At 30.1% G+C, this 21,609-nt stretch overlaps 1 long non-coding RNA gene and 1 pseudogene across 1 annotated transcript; one reads left to right on the top strand and one right to left on the bottom strand.

Annotated features, from left to right (window-relative positions):
• Positions 1–2,447: 2,447 nt before the first annotated feature.
• Positions 2,448–4,195, top strand: LOC112491300 (uncharacterized). The gene is made up of 2 exons (XR_007240453.2): positions 2,448–3,777; positions 3,862–4,195. It is a non-coding gene; the product is annotated as an uncharacterized LOC112491300 (long non-coding RNA).
• Positions 4,196–7,595: 3,400 nt separating this feature from the next.
• LOC107416585 (uncharacterized) lies at positions 7,596–17,809 on the bottom strand (annotated as a pseudogene).
• Between the last annotated feature and the right edge of the window lie 3,800 nt (positions 17,810–21,609).

Here is a 21,609-nt window from a genome sequence, read left to right as displayed (position 1 = left end):
TAATTAAATCTCAGGTTTGACATTATTCGATAAAATATATGAGGGTGCATGTAATAGGTGGAAGAATCAAATTATTATTTTATTGGATTTGTTTTATCAAATTTTCCTTTTTTGTTTTTTTTTTAATCAATATTTTATATCTTTTCTACTTCTGCAAATAATAATTTACAGAATTTTTTGAGTACCCAAACGGAAAGAACTGTAAGAAAAATCGTTTAAGTTTACCATGGTTTTAGAAGAAGTTTAGTAGATGAGATGGGCTCGAGAACTGTGGTGGTGGTCCTTATATTCAAATGTAATTAGGAATGTTGGATGCTTCGTATTTGTAACCCTCAATTACATTTAATCACTGTCATTATTTCTTGTTAATTATCATTTATCCCAAAATTTGTTACCTTTGAAGCCTTACCCTTAGCCATTGAATATTATTGTCACTGGAGATTGGTTATTATTATATAGAGGTATTGACAAGAAGGAAAATACAAGCGATAGAAGAGAGTAAAGTACGCTAAATTTGTTTTAATTTGTTTTTCAGTTTTATTTACTCTCTCGTTAATTCTTGATATGTTAACTAAAAAAATAGTTCTTAATGTGTTCAAGTATCAATAAAATCTTACAATTATGTTACTGTGACTATATTACGCAAATTTCTGTTTTTTCTTTTTTTTGTATTGATCGAATAATATTTGAAATGTACATTGTGAGTTTTATACTATATTGACATTTTTGTATTAGCCAAAATAGTTTCTTTATATTGTTCGATTAATTTTTTAGCAATGACAATTCCTATAAAGTTGGAGTTTATATTATTTAGGATAATGCAACTCTTTGTTCCAAAAATTCCAATTAATGGGAGGGATAGGGATGGAATTAATTCCTATCAACTATTTATAATCAAGCTCAATAGCTTATTCTTTAGTCAAACTCACTTCTTTAGGTTAATCCTTTTAAATAATGGATAAATTTTACAGACTTATAAATTTTCGTTTGGTTATTTATTGAAAAACCAATTCGGGACTTAAACCTTAGCCTCATCCTCATGTTGGGTAATGCTTCTATATAAAATCCCCTGCAAAGGTGCATCCATGGGGATTTGAGACGATCAAACTGTTTGTCCCAAAAATTACAATTAATGGAGTGAACAATCAATCCCTACAAAATATATATATATATATATATATATATATAATTCAAAAGTGTACTCTTTAGGTTCTAATCGCTTCGTCTAAGTCAATTTACTTTTTGAAAAAATCCAATTACATAATGATCATTATAGATTTATATTAGGCCCTTTTTGGAAAGACCAATCCAAAATCCAAGGCAAGTCCACCCTTATGTTGGGTAATGCTCCCATATAATTACCACTGTTGATAGTTTTGACAACAATATTTGTTATGGATACTTAATGTTAAAATCTTCTTTGATGTAATGAATTATGGTAGTTCTATAAAAGAGGAAAATGGTGCATCCCAACGGTACAATGCGAAGGTAAATGATTTTCTTTTGACATCATATTAATAAATCATTGAATATATTATTGTGAAAAATCTCATTACCTTAAAAGGAAAAATATAAAAGAAATGCATGACCAACAGAAGACAGTTTTTTTTTTTTTTTTTTTTGGGCTTATTTTTTGAAACAAAAAAAATATACTAAGATCATTAAAGTTTAAATTCAGAAGGCTTCTTCAAATACATTCTTCTGCATCCTATAAACATTAAAATAGAACCGAAGTCAACTTTAATTTATAGACCCATCTACATTTTGGTTCGCCGTTCATTGACAAACAATATGGACTATTTTATTAACCCTTTTAGAAGATCACACAAAACAACACTTTACAAACTTAGAGATGTACAAAGAGATCTCTTTGAAAAACGGAAAATTGTTATGTTATCAAAGATTAAACATTTCTTTTGACCCTTTTTATGGTGGTAAGGAGATCTTTTATAAATCATTCACTGTTCAATACTTCATGGACATGACATGATGTCTGAATAAGATTCACTGGTTTTGCACGATCATTTTGGAATGCATAATTTTTTTCCTCTTTTATGGTGTTGTTGCCATCATTTGTTGCATCGAGTTGGATTCCAGCATTAAGTATTCATGACAAAATAATTTTTGCTAGAAAAATAACAAATACTGTAAGCTCAAGATTTCCCTAAATCTTTAATCAAATAATCGAAAAAAAAAAAGAAAAAAGAAAAAAGAAAAAAGAGCAAGGTATACAAATCTCCATGGGGACTGGGAATTGAAAAACAGGTCCACTGCCGACTCGTTGCCACTCTAACTTAAGTGGGCATTGCGGTGATTTTTCAAATTTGGGGCAAAGTGAAAAATGTGCAATAGTTTAGAGGGCAAAATGATATTTTGCCATTTTTATAACTTAAACTACGAGGCGGAAAAAAGTGCATTTTAAGGGGCTAAAATGTTATTAATGAAAATGATATATATGTAGATATAAGCAGGAAACTTTTTTGGGAATTAGGTAAGGGTTTTTTAGAGTGGAGTAAAGGAAGAGAAAATACTTGAAGCGGCAAAAAGTTTCACAGAAGATGTGGATACGAAACCAAAACTGAGGGGGGAATAATGATGGCCCTTTCAATCTGATATAGTTTTCAATCTGAATTTTGTGTCTGCATTTTGCTGCTCGTATTCTTCTTCTTCTTCTTCTGAGATTTACTGTCTCAGCTCTGCTCCACTCTGCCCTTTGGACCTCGTGATGATGATGCTCTGAAGGTTCAATCCCTCTCAGTTTCTCTGTGCCTTTAGATTCTTTGCTTTCCTATAAGCTGTCCATTTCTAGCAGCCAATATAATATTTTCTTTTATATATATATATATATATATATAAATATTTCTTTATTCCTAATTTCCCTAGTTTTTACATGGGTAAGATCTACATTGTGAAATAACAAAAGGGTTTAGGATTAAAACAATGAGATTATGTTTTGAAAATTGGGTTTTTGTTTTTTTGTTTTTTAGGGGTAAATCAAAGGTGAGATTGAAGTTGCAATTTTCTCAGTCTGATTAACTCTGCATTAAAGATAGTGAATAATGATGGAATGGAATGGTTTTTATCAGCTGTGAATGCAGTGGAATGGATTTATGATAATCAGAGTGAGAAAAAATTGCATCTTCAGTCTCAGCTTTCAAGATAAATGCAGTGGAATGGGATTTTACTGGAATGAGTTCCCAGTTCTGTGTTTTCGGTTTTTGAATGGAAAGCATTGATGGAATATGATTGTTAGTTTTCAGCTTCCATCAACCTTCAGTTGAACTGGGCGAACATCTTGATGAGACTAAACTAGGCTGAAAGAAAATGTTAAAGAAACTTCCATCTAGGCGAAAGCTGTTTTTTTTTTTTTTTCCCTTTCTGCGGAAGCCACTTAACATCCAATCAAAGATGGCAATAATCCTAATGCTGGGGCTCTTTCTAGCTTTTTAGAGATGATTGCAATGAAATTTATTGATTTCGTTTCTCAGGGTTTACTAAATTATAATTTAAGATATATAATTTTATGGAGTAGAATGAATACCATAAGCTTGAAGATTTAATTTTGTAATTCTAAGAAATGGCTAATGCATATTCGAGAAATCCACAACAATGTTGCACCTGGCTTTTCTTACTGGAAGAAACCCTAATGCATCGTTGCCTGCTTGATGTTAGCCTGTCTCTCACTGCTTGCTGTGAGAGGCAATATGATGGTTGAAGAACCGAAGTCTCTATTTTATGGGCTTCTATCTGTGTAGGAATTTAGAAGATTGCAAAAATGTTGGTAAAGTGATATGGTAATATGGTTGGCTTCCAATTTTGTTTATGTGCGTCAAAATTGATGGTGATATTATATTATTGTAGGTTAATAATCTTCTACTGTTGCAGTAGCTTTTATATTCAAAGTGTGGCTTTCTGGAGGAGTTTCTGTCTCTCAAGATGAAGAATTTACTTGTTGTGTAACTTTCTGTACCTTAAAAACATAGAATTTAGACAGGCACTAGTCAAGTCTTTTATGTGCTTTCTTGTTAGCATTTGTTAAATCTCTTTACCATTTCCTTTTTCCAAGTCTCTTCTTAATGTTTGGTAAGTGGGTTTTATATGGTATTTAATGTTTTGTAATTCTCTATACTTTGATATTTGTTTTTAAGATGTCAGATAGATTTGAGCAGTTGGTAAAGCAAATAATCTTTCACAATTTTAAAGCTTTTGTATTGATAAGGTCTAACCATGTTATGTCATGCTTTATGGGTTGTTCTTTCTTTTTTAGTTTAGAGTTTTGTAAGGCATCAAATATGTAGGCAGCTGTATAAAGAAAAGTAGTTCGTGAAGTAAAATAAATTTGCAATTGAAAGGTACGTCAATGTTATATTATGATATTTTAGTGTTCAAGGTTGATTGAAAGTACACGTCTTTTTGTATGGTACTTAAGGAACCAACTGATATTTGACCTATTTTATCGGAAACAAATAAGAGGAAGAAGAAATAATTCTACATCAAACATACCAATACGAATTTATGAGGCACTAAAGACGAAGATATAGCTGCCAATGAGCTTGACGAGAGCACCTAATCTTTAAGGTCCATGGTTCTCTCCTCTGGTCATTTGGGATCAAACTTTTTGGCTGTTGCCACAGCAAAATAAGATCGCTTCAAAAATCTACAAATGAATGCAAGTAAGCAATCATAATTCATAGCCTTCTACTTGAAAATAATGCGTTTCTTATGCGGAAAACCAGCATTTTCCCATCTTTAACTGCAAGACTTTTAAGTTGTGTTCCTTTGATCATAACTACAAATTTTTCATATGAATAGACAATGTATGATAGTTTGTGTTATTTATTCCATTTATTTGGGTCAGAAAACTAGAAGCGTTGTTGTCTTTATTGAATATGATGGTAGGTCTTCATTCCTAGCCCATTGCCAAAAGAAGGAAGAAACAGAGCAATACATGGTTGTGTATGTTCAAATCGTTTATTCAGTGGTAGTGACTAAATTTAGGGGAATTTGGTCCAATGCCCTCTTCAGAAGGGCCATGACGATATATACCTTTATATTGGTGAACTTTTTTGTTTTATCCTTTAATATCCATTACACCTTTAAAAAAAAATTTAAAAGATTTGGATGTCTTTTATTTTAAATCTAATACAAGGAAACCTTTTGTGGCTCCTTCGATTCGACTTCCGGATTCTCATTCAAAATCAATGCTGAAATTAGAAAGAGGACCAAATCCAAGGACAACAAGTTTGAGTTCGATGAAAGCAATGCTTAGATCTTTAGGCTAATGCTCGACGATGCCCATCTTCAATCTCGCCTTTATTTCTACGAGTATTGGAATGCTTTTACTTTCTCTCTTGTGGTTATTTCTTCTTTACTTCTTCAGAAATACTTGAATGGTGGATCGGAAGAATCTGGGTCTTTAGCAAATGGCGGTGTTGTTCCGATTCTACTAGGATTTGTGGGTGTTTTTAAGTTTTTGACGTTGCTCACCAAGGTTTCTTTTGAAAAATCTGCATCAAGGAGGTCGGAGAAGCAATTGAATGTTCTCTTTGGGGCTTTGGGAGCCATAGCTAGGAATATGGTTTGCTTCCTAATTAGTCCTTTGGTTCTGGATTTCAATTTTGGTCGACTTGATGGTTTTGGTAGATCTTCAATTGCTGTTTTAATGGCAAGCAATGTCTTTTGGTTTTGGATTACCGTAGGGCCTTCGGTAATTACCGATGAAACCTACGATAATCAATTTGTAGTTGCTGGAAAAATTACTGTAGGTTTTATCGGTAATTATCGAAACCCCTATGGTTATCATATTTTACCCATTTTTTGGCTCCTACAAGTCTCCTAATGTGTGTTAAATGCAATAACATGCAAAATATACATTCTTCAATGATCTTAAAGACAAAAAATCCCAAAAATTCTAAAAAAGTTCTCAAATTGGCACACAAATTTGATTACCGTAGGGCCTTCAGTAATTATCGACGAAATCTACGGTAATCAATTTGTAGTTGCTGGAAAAATTACCGTAGGTTTCATTGGTAATTACCGAAATCCCTATGGTAATCATATTTTACCAATTTTTTGGCCCCCACAAGTCTTCTAATGTGTGTTAAATGCAACAACATGCAAAATATATATTCTTCAATGATTCTAAAGCGAAAAAATCCCAAAAGTTCTGAAAAAAGTTTTCAAATTGGCACAAAAATTTGATTACCGTAGGACTTTCAGTAATTACCGATAAAACCTACGGTAATCAATTTGTAGTTTCTGGAAAAATTATCATAGGTTTTATCGGAAATTACCGAAACCCATATGGTTATCACATTTTGTCAATTTTTTGGCTTCCACAAGTCCCCTAATGTGTGTTAAATGCAACAACATGCAAAATATACATTCTTCAGTGATCCTAAAGAGAAAAACTCCCAAAAGTTCTAAAAAAGTTCTCAAATTGGCACAAAAATTTGATTATCGTGGGGCCTTCAGTAATTACCGATGAAACCTACGGTAATCAATTTATAGTTGCTAGAAAAATTACCATAGGTTTCGTCGATAATTACCGAAACTCCTATGTTTATCACATTGTACCAATTTATTGGCCCCCACAAGTCTCCTAATGTGTGTTAAATGCAACAACATACAAAATATATTTTCTTTAATGATCCTAAGAAGAAAAAAATTCCAAAAGTTCGGAAAAATATCTCAAATTGGCAAAAAAAATTTATTACCGTCGGACCTTTGGTAATTACCGATGCAACCTACGGTAATGTTATGTGATTACCACTGGAATTTCGGTAATTACTGAAGAAACCTACAGTAATTTTTCAAGCATGTTATGTGATTACCACTGGAATTTCGGTAATTACTGAAGAAACCTACAGTAATTTTTCAAGCATGGACAAATTGATTACCGTAGGTTGCATCGGTAATTACCGAAGGTCCTACAGTATTCAAATTGGTAAAATATGATTACCACAGGGGTTTATTTATGGTATGGTATGTTATGTAGTTTGAGAAACATTGTAATTTTTTTAGTATTTGGTTAATAAAGGAATTAGCCTAGGAATTTTGCTTTTTTTGCTTGTACTTGACAGCCTCAAAAGTGTATAAAACATTGGGGTATTATTATTTTATTTTGTTTAAGAAGTTATAAAATTCTTGAGAATGGTTCAGATTATATTAGTAACAAAAATTAGATATCCATCATGTTGGTGTGGGGTCATCCAACAGCGTTATTTTTTTTTTTTCCATGGATTAATAAAGTTTTTATTAAATATTTCTAGTGCTCGATCATGAACTTTCTTTGTGTATGAGATTGGAATTGGATTGCACCTTGTTATTTATTGTTTCTGGTGTTGGTTTGATCACACATACCTAGCCATCGCTTTCCCTTTTTTGGCTTTTTTTTGAAATTATTGTTACTGTTGCCTTGCCTTTCGTCAGGGGACTTAGAGCCCAAGAAACAAAGCACAAACCCATGAGTTTAGGCATTAATTAACCATTTCTTTTATATATACATAAATTATATGTTTATTTTCCTTTCTAAGTACTTCTTTATATCTATTTATGCATAAAACAAAATAATGGGAAAGGCAAATATCAAGAGCTACTTTCTAATAATTCGACGATATATTCATAATTATCATGATTAGATTCATCCTCAGTTTTCTTAATTATACAATAATGATAAAAATAAAAATAAAAACTTTCTTTGCAGCATTAATCCATTTCCATGATCTGAGAGTAATGCCAGGCTCATTGGCAACGCTGGTTGAAGATGTGGGTTCATCTTTTTGTACAGAATCCACGTTGTTGGCATCAGCATAGAGAGGTGCTGTAACCATAGGAACTGGTGCAACAAGAAGTGCAAAAATAATCAAGTAGACTCCTACCGATACAAATTTACCAGGAGATGTTAATAGATATAGAAAGAATGACTGGTGGAACTTCTCGAGAAGGTTGTTTACTGAGCGTATGACTCCTTCAATTAACCTGCATCAGCAAGGGAATATTTTTCAGCCAGCTAACCAAAATGATGCAAAAAATAAGAGATATTAGCAGCTAAGTACCCCGAACTTTATCAGGATTGACACATTACACTCTAAACTTTTTTTTCTGGCATTATGCATCCTAAACTTCTTTTTTGCTTGCACCGTGGGTACTTCTGTTAAAAATGCTTAACGGAATGATCATGTACTGTGCACGTGCTAATTAAGTGAGGATAGATCAAGTAATTTCATATTTCTTGTTCTTCTTCTTCTCCTTCGTCTTTTTCTTTTTCTTCTTTCTTGCAAAACTTGTTCCCCGTTGCACACAAACTCCAAATTCAAACTCTAGATCTCTTTTTCTTCTTTTACGCTTACAAAAACACAAACAAAAAAGAGAAAAGAGAAAAATGCCACCTTTCCGGTCTCTTTTTCACCTTCTCTTTCCTTTCTTTCATGCTTACCAAAATGCTCATATTGAGGCAATTTTTGTTTTTTCTTTTTTTTCTTTATAATTTATATTTTCTAATTATTATGTTCTTTTATTTTTTGGTTGTATACTTTGCCTCCCCAAGTGGGAAACTCCCATGGGTGTGAGAAACATATATATGTATATATATATATATATATATATATATAGAGAGAGAGAGAGAGAGAGAGAGAGGTTTGCTTTGGAGATGGAAATCCCTATGTGATTGAGTGGGTTTCGTGGGCAAAAAGCAAAATAATAAGGGATAAAAAATATGATTAATTGCAGTGATGAACAAGAAAATCAATTTTAGTGATACCCGTGAGGACCTCTCTTCTGTATTAGATTGGAGTTCAAATTTGGTGGTATATGTGAAGAAGAAGAAGAAGAAAAAGAGTATGTGAAATTACCTTATCTACCCTTGTCTGATCATTCCATTAAGAATTTTTTACGGAAGGACTAACAGTAAAATTCGGGGTGCTTAACTGCCAATATCCTAAAAAAAAATTTGTGAGGATATTAACATAGGGTTTTTTTTCACCAGCTATAGAAATTTTTATTATGATTTACCATAAAAAATTTCCAAACCACCCAAGCTGTTCATTTTGAATTGGCCATTTGCATAACAAATAGTAGACAGTGTTCAATGGTCGAAAAAGGCGAGTCACAACAGTAATGGAAAGAGATATAGTAAGAACTTACCGGCCACATCTTAAAAGAAATTCATTTCTCCTGTTCTTGCTATCAAAAGAAGCTCTGGATGAAATTTCCAAAGTTATTGCATCGACTTGGTAATCACAAAAAGCACCATGTGGACCAGTGGGAACACCCAAAGCCTAACGTCAGGAAAAACACATAAGTAAGCATAAACTCGACCATCAGATAAGTGATAAAACACTTATCTCCCGTTCCCTCAATTTTGATCAATAGGCAAAGAATGACAATCCCCACAGCAAAAGAAGAAATTAAAAAAAGAAAAGAAGAACCACCTGGTTATACAATGAACTTGCAAGTGTAGTAGTGTCTTCAACATAATCAGCTGCTGGAATACCAAATTTCCATTGGGGTTTAAGGATCTAGCCACTTGTCCTGCTGATTCCAATAATTCTCCCAAAATCTTTAGCCATTTGGAGTCAAGTACAGACCACATCTTGTCCACTTTGCCCGCAACCCTTACCTATGTACAGCTAAATAGTTCACAATATTTATGAGGTCAAGGTTTGGCATCTGCCCATTTGATGCCTCGGCATAGATGCTAAGGCTGTTCTCAGATTGTTCCTTTTTATCCACAACCTTAATGACAAGGGCTGCAGCCATAGTCCCAGCACATCAAAATTCATCGTATATCTTCCTTTTAGCAATTGGGCTCTCTTCCACTTCATGCACATTATTAATTTCAAGACATATTTCCACATTTGCTGTGCGCAATCTGGTAAATAGTGGTGTGTGATATTCTTTTAGCCATGCAGCAACTGCTGCATATTCTCCATGCTGGGAATCAGCAACCAGCCAGATAAGATCCTTGGCCAGCCAAGTGACACGGGTGAGCAAGGAAAATACTGAGTATGCAATGCCTAAAGACAAAGCCTCGCCCTGATTAATTTTCGCTGAATTGAAAGGTGTTACAAGGACAATTGCTTCCTTCCCATCACCACTTGGTGCTCTTATTATTCCAACAACATTGGTACCATATGCTGAACAACTGATATTCTGTTCAGTTTTTCTAGAATCTGGACCAGAAAAAAAATGCAGCGGATGAAACTGAACAGCTTGAGGCTGGAACTTGTGATAGTTAACTTCAGCACCCAAGTCTGACATATACTATGCTATCAGTCTTTGCCTCTCTCTGAATCAAAAGATTTAAGAGAGAACCAAGTAAGAACACACTTGCATAGGATTTCTTCTTTTCCTAGGTTATCTACGTTATTAAGTCAAGCTAAGGGAAGCAATAGAAACGCATTTGCAACAGAGAACACAAAAAATATCCCAGGAAATAGGAGAGGTCCCATAGTGCAAAGTGCATATAATTTCCTGCAACTATTTTGCTAAATGTCTTGAGAAAGTTGAATAACAACGTATTAGAATCTCTAATGCACTAAGTTACAGCAATAACACCTTTAATATACATCAGCAACACAGAGAAAGAATTAAAAAGAAACATTAAATTTGTTTAACCAAATTTCCAAAGCATGTAAAGAGAAACGCACTTCAACTGACATCAGATCCCCTAGATACATGAGCTTGGCTACGACAAGTTGATCTAGATACTTAGAAAACCAAGCTAACTTCAATCTTATTGTTCAACAATCTTAGAGGTGGGTACCCTTATATATATATATATATATATGCATGTCCAGTAATAATCATATAAAAATTTAGAAAATTTGCTAACATCGTATAGAGGATTATTCAGTGCTAGAGCTATAAAACTATTTTAATGTAATTTTCTAAAAAAAGGAACTAGCATTGTTTCATACTGCAGATACAAAATTGAAGCGGTTAAATTAGAATTCACAGAATTAAACCAAATAAGGAAGCACATACATTCCTGCACCTTGAGATTTGGAATTGAGAGCAATTACGTCCTTCACCCATTTATTTGCCCCCGATACATCCTGACTAGAGAGCATGGGATTCCCAGAACCTGTTCAAGTTAACATTAAAAATAATTCGAAACAATCACCACAGTTAAGCAAACTTTAACTGCACTTTGATTTTGTTCTTGGCAAGAACCAGAAGCAGCAAAAGAGCCAAAACTACAGCAGTACAGCAAATGACGCTGAAAGCACCCAAAAAGGAGGAGGAAAAATCCCACGTCTAATCAGAATATTTTCGGCACCATATTAAAAATTGGATCTCAGTCGATTAAGAAAACCAACAGCATACAAATAATAAAGAAGAAAGAGTACCTGAAAAGGAGGCTGTGTGAGAGAGGAGCAGGCTCTGGGTTTTTTGGGGGAAGTGTGAGGAAGGAGAAGAGAAGAGCCAACTCTAGGAAGGAGAAGAGAGGAGTCGGCTCTGGGGTCTTTTGGGGAAGGGTGAGGAAGGAGAAGAGAAGAAAAGCACTTCGAAGGAAGTGAAAGAAAGGAAAAAGTAAAATTTGATACAAGGGTACTTTAGGAATATTTAAAAAGAAGAGGACAAAACAAAAATAAATCTGTGGTATATATCGTTAACCCCCTTTTAAAAGGGATAATGGGCTAAATTCCCCCTAAGTTTATTGTATTGAGAAATTTTATCTTACAGGAAAAGCACCAACTTGGGAGTTTAGATAACCAAATATTCGGGTCTTATATCCTCAATTTGCTAAAGTGGCCCAAAAGTTTATCCAATAGTTTTGATACAGGGTCTCAAAGCCATAAAATTATTTTCACAAGGTTTTGCATGTCTAGTTGCTGATTACCAATCATCCTTGTTATTGACTGAATTGCCTCCCAACTCCTGCCTTTCTGAGACTTTGGAACTTAGGGAAGGTTTGCAGCTAGATATCTACTTGGACTTGTATATGTGTTTCTTCATTGAGCTATTCAAATTCTCAGTATAGGTTATGCAGTGGGCTTTGCTTGGCTCTAGAGCTAAAGAGTATGAACTTTCTACCCTTGTTGCAATTGTTGTAGCTCACCAATTTGCTCTGTACGTCATTCGTTTGGCTGGCATGAACAGCTTACATGCCTTCAGAGGAGTCTTTTTGTATTTCTGATGTTGTTTGTAAGGATGTTGCATTAATTTAAAATGTTTGTCTATAAATGAGAATGAAAAAGTAGTAGGAAACTAGAAATTTGATAATTTATTTACAGGGAAATTGTGATTTCTGTTAATACGAGGAAAATTTTCATAATGGGACCCTTTTTTTATTTTTTCATATATATTTATATGTAAATATATTTATATTTGTCTTCTTTCAAGTGAAAATGGAAAATATATAGATGGAACTGGTCCCGTTGAGAGGATAACCCAGGTAACAATGATTACTGATGTTAATCCTAGATTCTGGATTGGATCAAGTTTTGAACTAAAAAAAAAAAAAAAATCTCCCACCTTCAATTTGAACAGATGTTAAAAATTGTTTACAAGGTTAATCAAATGTAATAATTGATGGCAAAAGAAATTCTAAAACGCTACGACACTTTAATCCAAGTCTCTATCTGAAGACTAGTTGAAAATAAACCCATTAATTCAAATTAAGCAACCTGGCGTTAGTTTGCATTCGCAGAATATTGCTACACAATTTAATTATTGTCTCTGAGCAGACCGTTGCCCCCCAAAAAAAAAAAAAATAAAATAAAATAATAATAATAATAGTAATAATAAAGGTAAAAATGTGTAACGAGACTATAAACTTATCCATTGATCTTGATCTGTTTACCTAGAAATTTTTTAGTGATAACAACGGTGGTCTTGTTTTGTTTGAAATAAAATTTTAATTGTAATTCTAATTTTTTTTAATAGAAAAAGTAATTATTAATATTAGAGCCTTCTACAGTAATTCTTATAATTCATAAACTCAATTTCTTATTTATTTTTCTTTTTACCGAAATTATAACCAAAAAAAGGCCATGCGTATTTGTCATCTATAGCAGTGTACTTTCTTTCATTTTTCGGTTAACTTCTGTGATAATCTCTTTCTGGTTCTTTGAAAAAGAAAAAGAAGGAAAAAAACTTTCTGGCTATATTTCAGGGACATTCATTTAGTGGAAAGGTGACAATGAAATATCCGGAATTGACCCTGTTATTCAACAATAGGGTAGTTTTATCTGGTGGATCATATACTTTGGAAATTAATCACCTATTGACTGTCAAAAGAAGAATGCCTTTTTCAGCCAGCCAACATTATTAGACAAGTGTTTTACTTACTTTTGGCTTGGAGACTGGATTAAGTGAATGTGATAAACAAAATCTTTAAAAAATGAAAAACGAGGGAATTAATTGTTAATCCATAAAGTTGATTTGTTTGGTAGAGTAGAAAAGCAGTAGAGAAATAATTTTTTATTTTTTATTTTCCTCTTTGAGGAGATAAAGTTGTAAGTTAACTAATAGTTCATGTGTTTCGCGAAATAAAAAAGAAAATTCATATTCTTAGAAAATACAAAGGAATATAAAATTAGGCAAAGCATTCATGATAGATATTTTCAAAGAGGAATAACCCTTTTGTTCTTCAAGTTCACACTATTTAATTAAATTTATGTATCATATTGTTTGGACAAAGTCTAATTATATGCTATTTTTTCCAACTTCCACATTTGTGACATCTGAACCTTTTTGGAGAACCTTTTCAATTATACTTTGGGTTTTAGAGTAGTCATGAAGAAAGATATAAATTTTAATATATAGCTTGTTCAGTCAAAAGTTTTGGTTCGGGAACCAGATTTGAATACACTTTAAGATTCAGGTAGCTATCACAACGATAATGAAAGAAATTTAGTCTCAACAACTTGTCATTGATTTGTGGTCAATTATTGATTATTCTACAGCTGATGTTCTCATGGTAACTTTTTCAATGCCTAATATGATCTTTTCTCTCCCATTTTGAGATAGGAAAAATCTTGAACAAGAGTAAGAAATTATCCATATTAAACCTATTAATTAAGCAATCCTCTATCTTAGATATGTTTATACTTTTTGCTCTTTTTACTTAGACCAAAAAATTCGTTTAAATTTTAAAAAAAAAAAACCACAAAATCCAAATTAATAATTTTCTCTTCTGCCTCTTTAGAGCTTCAAGTTTTTTAGAATCGTTTTTTTGAAAAAAATCACATTTTATTAGTTTTAATTAAAGACTCATTTGGAAGCTTAAAGCTCCTTCAGAAAACTATTGAAACACCCTCAACTGATTTTGAATGTTAAAATCTAACAGTATTTAGAGGCAATACCAAATAGAAGTAGTATGTTTTAAGTTATATAGAATGACAAAATTGGACAATGTTTTTTTAAAATAATAATTTTGAATTCAAATTTCTAGGATTTTTTTGTTTGTTTGTTTGTTTGTTTGTCAAAGAGTACCGTAAAGCTTGCTCGTGTCTTAGAGAGGATGCTTTGGCCTCTAAATTTGCAAACAAATACAGAATAACCTAAAAATGTGAATGCATGATTAAGTGGCAGGTAAAATGAAGTCCAGCTTACAATAAAATGGGAGACACAAGGGGAGACAAATTACTTCATCTTGATGTTACGTGTACGATTCATAGAAAAGAAAAGATTGATATCATGTCTTATCAACGGATAAACATCTGAGTAATACATTGGTCGAATTTTGTATTGTAGTTTTTTTTTTCCTTATCGACTTCTCAATATTATACCTAAAAGAAAAAAAACTATGCATTTCTCAATTTTAATTTGCTATTTCTGGATTTCTGAATTTTAATTTGTTTCTACACTTTATAAGCTTTTGAATACTATCCATTAATGGTGTCAATTTAATTTTTTTAAAACAAATTTCACTCCACTTTATAGTAATAATTAAATATTATTTTTAAGCTAATGTCAAAATCAATCTTCCACGTGAGATTATATTTTACAATCTCAAACATGTGTGAAGGGTATATATTTTTGAAATTTATTTTAAACAATTAACAACAGAAATAATTATTAAAATACTTACATATTGACTTTAGACTCAGGACACAAATTTCTATGAAGGCCTCCTTTCTTTTACTTCTAGTTTGTTTTTTCTTTTAATAAAAATCTATACTACAAACTGTTCAATTTCCACATGGAGTCATCTAAGAAAATTTGTTCATATGTGCAGAAAATAATTAATGTAGAGATGTACGTAAATACGGATCGTCATCAACGACTTATGTTATTTTATTTTATTTTTTTGTGCTGAGTCATCAACGACTTATTGAAAGCTTTTATTTTGGTCAAAGAAATGAGATCTAAATGACTTTGAGGAGTAATGTAAGGACTTCTTTTTCTAAATCATACATTTGACTTGCCACAATGCACATATATATATATATATATATATATATATATATATATATATATATATATATATATATATATATATATATATATATATATATATATATATATATATTTGTGGGGACTAACTAAGGCCAGCTCCCCCATAAAAATTGATGCTTTAATTGCTAATTAATCAGACTCTTCTTCTAGTTTTATGTTGAATTTGTGGCAGCTTCTAGTTTTCTACTCAAAAGAGATAGGTATGCGGAAGGTGCTAAGATACCGCAGCCTAGAATTTTTGTTAGAAATTTATAAGCTTTTAATAGTAGCAGGATATTCATTCTCTAGAATTCTTCTTATTTATTTTTTATAAGTTAATCTATCCCCATCTCTCTCTCTCTCTCTCTCTCTATATATATATATATATATATATATATTCATTTTCTCATATGAAATTCTAGATTTTAATAGGATTTAAATAGCATGTGTTTCCGTGGGATTACACATAATTATGTTATCTGTATTTTATTAAAATTTAAATATTGATAACGGGATTATTTTCATATATATATAATTTTAAAATGCATATGTCAAGACAGTTTCTAATTGTTTTCTAACAAGTAGAAATTAAGATCGATTGCATTTTAATATCTTTTAGTTTAAAAATTTTATATTTTTAGATTTTGAGTTTAAAATGTTGTAATTTAAGCTCTCAATTTTTAATTTATTGATTTAATTTTTTGACAAATCAATGGTTGTTAACTATCTCATTTTGTTAATATTAAAATATAATATATTACAATTCAAACTCTTTAATTTTAACTTGTTGCAATTTAAACTATTAAAATTTAAAAATTTATATTTTAATATCTTCAAACCGTTAACCATACTGAAATACTCAATTTGACCAAAATGCAATAGAATAAAATTTAAAAATTTAAAATTTTGAATGCCCAAAAAATGCACTACTTTTTTTTTTTTTCAAATTAAAGAGTGATAAATGCAATTTAATCATAGGAATCGTATGCATATATATTTTCAATAAAGTTAGGAAAATGAAGTACACTCTGTATATATATTTGGTCGTGCGTGTACAGGACTATGCATATATCAGATTGACGTAATCATCCAATCACAATCTATATATATGAACGAGAGTTGATCATTTCAATTTATATACGTGTATTATATATATATATATATATATATATATATATATATAATGATCTAATGATATAAATCATATAGCAGGAATTTTTATATGGGATCAAATATATGTAAGACACTTGGGGTTGATGAAAATGAAAGGTAGACTTAGAAATAATGTATAATGTATTTTTAAAAGTCCATGCATTAATATTCATTAATTCTTTCTTTCATTTACGGCAAGAAATCCTTCGCATCCACACCGAGTCTTTTGTTTACTTTCATGCAAGAAAACCAGCTGATAGAGATTTGGGCCCTTTCAATTTCATGACTTTTATATATTTATTTATTTTTTGGAAAAGGAATAGTTGGCTTTTTTGTTTTTTTTTGTTTTTTCTTTTTTTTTTAATTTTAATATTAAAAGGAGGGGATTCCAACTGGATCATTGTCTAGGAAAGGGTGATTATTATTACTGAGCTGTACCTAGCATTTGATTTAAAGTTGTTATTATTATCATCATTACTTTACACGAAATTAGGGGATCTAATCCAAACTTGTAAATTTTGACTACTCTTAGAGAACAATGACTTTACCGTTTTGATATCTCTTAAGAAAGGCCATTTAATTCATGACTTGATTAAACACCTTGGCCAAAATCATATTTGAAACGTTCTTTGTATATTTTATTTTATGTATATATTTATACATAGTGTATATTACACGGATAAATAATTAAACAACTACTCCTTTTAGCTTGTTTTATTATATTTTTATTTATTTTTCACATATACCTTCTAATCACTTCTAGAAAGTTAAAGACTATTTGATTTCTATATTTTTTAAGCAGAATTTGATTTTATTTTTTTTATTGTTCTCTTAACGTTATCCTTATTTAGCATATTCAATGGCTCCGCTCATTGTGAAAATTTATTTGCAATATTAAAAAAATAGACAATCATTTAAAAAAAAAAATAAAAGAAATAAAAAAAAAAACCTTCTTCAATATATTTGTTTAAAAGCCCTATTTAGCCGATGTGTCAAAAAAAAATAATATCAAGGTGAATGCCTATTAATGGAAAATTCGTTAGACTGAATAAACATTTAACAACATGCTTATCAAGAAAAATCAATTAAAAATAGTCTTTATAAAAAAACAATTTTTAAGAATAAAAATAATTGAAATATTATTAATTAATTAAGATTTAAAGAAGACTATGAAAATCAACTTTTAAGTTGTCTATTCAGTATATATTTATGCCAAATAGACCGAAAGTCCTTCCAATCCCTGTGCCATGTAGATAGGAAACACAGCCATTACAGATGCTCTTATAATGATTGTCGTTATTCTTTAAATATTTGTATTAATTATAATCAAAGCATGTAATAAATTTTATAATTATTATAAGTTTTCAAGAGTAATGCATAAGATAAGAGCATTTTTAATCACCTTTTGTAATAATTAGTAGGTTATTTGCATTTTGATATTTTTAATTTTTAAAGTTTGATGATTTTGGCCCCTAATTTTTAAAATAGCGATTTGAACCCTCAGTTTTTCAATTTGTTGCTTACTCAATCCCCAATTTAGCCAAACTAATCGATGATTTTTAATCACCTTTTGTGATAATCAGTAGGTTATTTGCATTTTGATATTTTTAATTTTTAAAGTTTGATGATTTTGGCCCCTAACTTTTAAAATAGCGATTTGAACCCTCAGTTTTTCAATTTGTTGCTTATTCAATCTCCAATTTAGCCAAACTAATCCATGACATTTTCATCTAAGTGAATGCTTTCTTCTTCTTGATCAACACCTTAATTTCATTTCCTCTGCTTTCAATCCATTATAGAAACAAGTTTTTGAGCGAAACTGTTAGGGGATTGGACTAAATCTACAATACATTGAAAACTTGAGGACCTAAATTGCTACTTTAAAAGTTGAGGATCTAAGTCATAAAACTGTAAATTCTAGAATATTAAAATGTAATCAACCCTAATCACTAATATTACAATGGCATATATTGATTGATTTTATTAATTAATTTTTAAATTTTTAGACGTGAGCCACTCCTATATAAGGCAACCACATCATCAATTGTATAATGTTAAAGAAAACTATGAAAAAAATGATAACTTAACTCCTAATAGTTTAAGATTTTGATGGTAATTTAACTTGGTATTAAAGCCAAAAATTCATGAGATTTTAGACTCAAAACTCAATAAGTTCACCAAAAAACAAAAAACATATATAAGAATTTAAAAAAAAATCCAAAATAGGTCAGATTGTTAAAAAAATATATATAAAAAAATTTATGATCCACCTTTGAATAAGGTAAGATCTTTATGGTAATATTCTATATAAGAATAATGTCTACGAACTCACCTCAACATAATAATAATTATCTGTATATTGCAAAAAATATATGCAATGTTACATTAAATATTTAAATTGAAATAAAATATTTATTTAAAGTTGTTTGAGACAATGTATTTATAGAATTTACATTGAGAGAGATGATGCAAAATTTAAACTTTTAAGATTTACCCAAAAAAAAAAAAATTAGACTTTTAAGACGACTTTGCATATTCCCAACACTATATAGATACATGTACTATTTTTTTAAAAATTTTGTCTATCTTTTTTTTTTTTTTTAAATTTTTTTAATCAATGTCTATACCTCGTACTTAACATGCTACATTAATTAATTATTAGTGTAGTGCATACTTTATTTCTATACAACTTGCACCAATGATAATAACGTCAAAATAATAATTTTTGTAACTACACCTCTATAAAGTTATAAACTCCTCGTAGTAATAAAACTAATTTGGTCGTAACCTTATGACTAAAGAGAGATTTTATTGTAGTTTAAGTTTTTTTTTTTTTTTTTAAATTGATAATTCAACTTATAACAATAATACTATAAACACCAAAAATTTACCAACTATATTAAGCAACTAATATAGCGAATGATATAGTATTATTTTATTGGCTTGTAAATCTTAACCAATACACACTTGGTAAACAAATTGACGCATGGTTGCAGCACTATAGATATCATTTTCAAAATTATTAATTTTTCATATTTTATAATTTCTGTTTGAAAGCAAGATATATAAAAGCGGCATTAGGTAGTTAATTTATTAAATAATTTTTCTGAAAAAAGGAAGAAGGAAAATTAATTTTGAAAAAAAATGATATATATGGTTAATTATGACATCGGTAAACGCCAAAAACTTACCAACTATATTAAGCAACTAATATATCAAATGATATAGTATTATTTTATTGGCTTGTAAATCTTAACCAATGCACACTTGGTAAACAAATTGACGAATGGTTGCAGCACCATAGATATCATTTTCAAAATTATACATTTTGTTATAATTTTTCATATTTTGTAATTTCTGTTTGAAAGCAAGGTATATAAACGGGGCATTAGGTAGTTAATTTATAAAATAATTTTTTTGAAAAAGGAAGAAGGAAAATTAATTTTGAAAAAAATTGATATATATGGTTAATTATGACATCGCGGTAATACTTATTGTTTTTTTTTTTGTTTTTTTTTGTTTTGTTTTTTTTTTTTTTTTTTTTTGCTTCGATGAGCTTGATAACTATAAATTTGTTCATCAAATTTTAAAAATTTTATTAGTTTAACTTATTTATATATTCAAACATATATTGGTATCTAGAAATCTGTTAATAATAATTACTCTAAAGAAATTTGGCTGAATTCAAGGACAAGTTGGTGAAAGGGATTGGCAAAGAGAGGCTGATTCAATGTTAACCTGTCTCAAAGATGAAGCTTCTACGAGACTGACTTTGTCCAAAATCAAAGACTCGGACTTTTTCATCATTAATTTGTCTACTAGTATACATATTCAAAATCGGTTAAATTCTTTCCTTACTTGTTTGACTTTGAAATTTGTCGTGGTCGTAAATGTTTATCAAAAAGAAACTAAGGCTATTCATCAATGGTGATATGGAAATGGAAGTTAATACGGTGATGAGCCCTGTACAAGTATCATATAAGTTGTATTTTTTCCATGTAAATTTCATTTTCAAAATATTTAAATAAAAATTAATAATCACCCTATAAATTGTCATGTAACCGTTAATTTTTACTTTCGAATTAAAACCCCATGATGGTAAAACCTTTTATCACTATTATTATTGGATTGTTTAAGAACTGGGAGTTAAATATGTGATTTGATGTTTTATATGGCTGTATGATGAATACTAAAATTCTATGAGACCAAAATATCAACTAAATATCAATTATACAAATTTCAAAAATATTTTAAATTTTCAGTTTTTAAAGTAATCCAATAACTATTAAAAAATATCATATAGCTTTTCATTAGAATAGTTTTGACATGAGAAAATCCACCTAAACCATCATGGTCACAAAAAATCATTTTAAACTATGTAAATTATAAATAATTAGTTAGTCTTTTATCAAAATATTTTAATGGAATAACCATTAAAATCCCTATTATTAGTTATTTAATTGCTTTAAGGGTTAAAATTTAAAGATATTTTGGTGGTCTAAATTAGTTGCACGTTGAAATAAAAACAGTAAGATGGTAAAGTGACTCTTTTCATGGCTCACTTAAATCATAAAAATAATTTTATATCTCGAATATTTAAAAAATTCGAAAACTGAAAAGTGAGATCATGATGAAAAAACCATCAAAATATTTTAATAAGAAAATTCTCCTATAAATAACCCCCTTCCATAGTAAGATGGTTCAAATTATTGTAATTTTTACAATAGGTTTCTAGGGGGCAAAAAAATACTCTCATCGTATATTATAATATCTATTATATTATACTACATTAAAATTTAATAATAAATTGATAAATAATAGGACATTATGATTAACTAATATAACATAAAATTATGCTCACAGTATACGTGATAATATAATACATTTTACAATAAGGTTTAACTACAAAAAAGCCAAAAATTTAGATAATAAGAGTACGAAAATTTAAAAGATTTTGAAAATTAAGTAGCCAATATATAATTAATGAGCTCAAAACTTTTTTGGCTGTTTCTTAAGATGATAAATATTTATTTTTCAATACCAGATAATTTGTATACATTTAATATTTAA

This window comes from Ziziphus jujuba, chromosome 4 (genome assembly GCF_031755915.1).
Source record: "Ziziphus jujuba cultivar Dongzao chromosome 4, ASM3175591v1".
NCBI classification, from domain to species: domain Eukaryota; kingdom Viridiplantae; phylum Streptophyta; class Magnoliopsida; order Rosales; family Rhamnaceae; genus Ziziphus; species Ziziphus jujuba.
The sequence above is the reverse complement of the archived record's forward strand: the minus strand, read 5'-3'. Positions and strand labels throughout refer to the sequence as shown.